Source organism: Phodopus roborovskii, unplaced genomic scaffold (genome assembly GCF_943737965.1).
Source record: "Phodopus roborovskii unplaced genomic scaffold, PHOROB, whole genome shotgun sequence".
Lineage (NCBI taxonomy): Eukaryota > Metazoa > Chordata > Mammalia > Rodentia > Cricetidae > Phodopus > Phodopus roborovskii.
The window spans coordinates 10,530,786-10,534,124 of NW_026126549.1; the positions used below are offsets into that span (position 1 = coordinate 10,530,786).

At 42.9% G+C, this 3,339-nt stretch overlaps 1 non-coding gene across 1 annotated transcript; it reads left to right on the forward strand.

Annotated features, from left to right (window-relative positions):
• The first annotated feature begins 2,993 nt into the window (after window positions 1–2,993).
• Window positions 2,994–3,098, forward strand: LOC127234326 (U6 spliceosomal RNA). Its single transcript, XR_007835568.1, has one exon. It is a non-coding gene; the product is annotated as a U6 spliceosomal RNA (small nuclear RNA).
• Window positions 3,099–3,339: the final 241 nt, after the last annotated feature.

Sequence of the window (3,339 nt, forward strand, 5' to 3'; positions counted from 1 at the left end):
AGTCCTAACAAGAATTAATTGATTGTTTCAAATTAGCATACTATTCCAGGCATGCACAGACTACTGGGACAGGAAGAAAGCATGGCCCTCCTTGTGGATGTTAAGCTGACTTCTTGAGAATCTTGAGCGACAACTGGAATTGTTTTGGCTCCTCTTTCCTGCTTTTATTACCAGGTGCCCACCTGTCAGCCAAGAACGGTTCTGTCTCACCCAACCAGCATAGATGGTACAGTCTCCCTTATTTGTGGTCCTAATTGGCTGGGATGGGGAAGCTAACTTCAATCCATTTCATCACATTTTTCTTTTCTTTTTTCTTTTTCCTTTTTTTACTTTTTCCTAGTTTGATAATGAAGGACATACAAAAGTAATGCAAACCAGTATAGGAAAAGAAGATTTACTATAAGAACCTAACTCTAAAAAGCACAGAAGGAAGAGAAATGTAAAGCAGATATCTTTACTCAAAAGACTCTCATACAAATGAGGTTGCTTATAACCAATTGCTATGTAATTTGGGAAATTGGAGCAGGAGTTAAATATCTCAAGCATTTCTATCAATTCAAGTCATTTGCCAACTCAGAAGAGAGAGAGAGTTTCTATCATTTGAAGTCATTCAAAGTGGGTGTGAGCAAAAATTTCACAAGGTATTTCTGCACACATTTGCAGAATTGAACAGAAAACCATACATTTGTAAATTATTTGTTTCACAGGGCTTTCCCTAGAAAGGTATATAAAAGCATCTATTCCTCCCAGACAGAGAAGGCATCAAAGGATCTGTCCAAGTCCAGCTTGGTGAACCAATGTGTTTATTGGTATTTCTTATGGGAGTATTCTTATGGGAGTATTTCTTATGGGGGTATTTCAGGCAGTCGCATCACTGAAAGGTGTTCTGGGAAACTTACAGGCAACTACATTACCAAAGGGCCCCAAGCCCCAGTCAATCATTCATCTCATACAACTGCAGAGAAAGGAATGGTTTTTGGAGGAATTTGTGAAGGCTTGTAAACCTTTTGAGCCTCATGGGTTCTGTCCTCTCTCCACAAAGGAGTCCTTGTCTCCTGGGGGCCTCATATAGGTGACAAAAGCTTCTTTGAATTAAGACAGAAAAGGGCACATCCAACACAGAGGAAGTGGTTGCACATATGTGAAGATAGGAACTCCAGAGTGAGCATAAAGGGTGCATCTGCACAGGGATTAAAGGAGCCTTCTGCAACCCAAACAAAAGTACCCTGGAAAAAGAAATTCTGATGATTGGCTTGATTCAATAGCAATACCCTAGATCCTTTAACATAGTCCACAATAAACAACAATAGAAGCATGCTTATACACAATGGTTTTTACAGTCAAAATCCATGCAGGTTTCACAAGAAGTCTCTAAGAGAATGAATGACTTAGCTGCTTCCTCATGGCCTAGTGTGAAAAGACCTTTACACATGATAAGTGCAGCCAAGACAGGGCAGGAAGCAGCTGTGAAAGGAGATAAGTGTATCTCTCACCCTGGACAGCAGAAGCATGAACCTGGTACTCAGATTCCCCCATAAGCATTTCCATCGTAGGAGAGGACCCTGTGTCCTCACATGGGAACCATCACTGACATCAGCCACATCCCCAGTGACTGACAGCTCTGAGATGATTATGTATTTCTCCAGGTAGTAGAGGGTACAGAACAGGCTTATGCAAAACCTTGCCAGGCTCAGAGAAACTTGTAGAAAACCTCAAGTGGGATTGTCTCCAAACAGATAAGACTTGGAACAAGAGTATATGTTACCTTTCCTGGGTTCCTTGATTTTATTTTCTGTGGGACTATTTTGAATTTTTAAAAGTGTATTTTATTTTGTGTGAGTGGTTGTTTGAGTGGCATGTTAGCCTTTCCACTGTGTGCATACAGTGCCAGTGGAGGCCAGAAGGGGGTACTGTGTCCTCTGGACCTGGACTGTAAGGTGGTTGTGGGGCATCATGTGGGTCAAACATGTGTCCTCCAGAAGACCAGCCAGTGCTCTTAAATCTGGAGCCATCTCTCTAGCTCCTATTTTGAATGTTTTAAATGAAGGGGATTTTCCTTTTCTTTTCCTGGTCTCTACCTCCCAGTATCATCTAGCACTCTGTCTCCCAACACTTCCAGATCATTACAGGAAATAAAAGACACCCATAGCCAAGGAGAGGCTGAACAGAGATGCAGCCAGACCTCATTAGCCCCTATATTCCAGATCTTGCTACAAATCATAGAAGGGATGATAGTGAGGCCAGAGGAATGCCGACATCCAGGCAAGGACTGCCTTTCTTAGACACGCCCAGGAAAGTCTGTAGGCTTGTAGAAGTAACTTGGCATGTTATTCCATAACACATCCAGCACGGAGCAGGGATGAGGTGTCCCTGACAGATGGAGATGGCAAGGCAGATGAGCTTGAGGTTCAGCTTCTGGCTCCCCTCCAGTTTCATAGGCTTCAGAAGCTTGTGGAGTTCTGCATGCCTGGCAGGGAGCATGCAGAGGAAATAAGACAACTACTGGATTGGCACAGCGTAAAAGTTGGAAGATGTCGCAGTAGGTGGGGATTTCTTGATAAATAGAAATTGACCAGAATCACAGACTTTGGAGGTCCATGACAGCACATATTTCTAGCAATCCAAGTGGTGTGAAATAAGCCTCAGTGTGCATCAGCCTGATAAAAAGAGAAGGATGCAGTGGCTATATAGCAGATGATAATGTCTCCTGCCCACCCTCTGCAAGATGGCATGTGGCCCTCTCCTCAGGCATGGCAACCAGCCATCTTACAGCATAGATGGGAGGAAAGAAAAACAAATGTTAAGCAAGAGAATACCAAACAAAAGACATGATTAAAGAGACTTATTTTGCAAGTTTAGAATTCCCTTCTGTCTACCTCAGCCCAATGAGGAAACATACATATATTCATGGAAAGAAGTCTCACACTGAAGACGTGTTGCCTGCAGAAAAACAGAGTTCATTGTCATTTCCAAGTTCATTACACAAATTTGTATTTTAAGACTCTTAAAATGTGTGTGTGTTTGAAACAATACAAAGAAGATTAGCATGGCCCCTGAGAAAGGATGACACACAAATCCGTTAAGCTTTGCATACTTTTCCTGAGCAAGTAGAAGTTTATAGACCCCAGTCTGACAGTTGGGGAACCAGCATAGGACAGAACCAGGCCTCCTGAATGTGGGTGTCAGTTGGGAGGCCTGGGTAGTCTATGGGGCCTCTGGCAGTGGTACCAGTATTTATCCCTAGTACACAAATGGGCTTTTGGAATCCATTCCCCATGGCGTGATACACAGGGGAAGGCCAAGGTCCTGACCCAAATGATGTATCAGACTTTGATGATC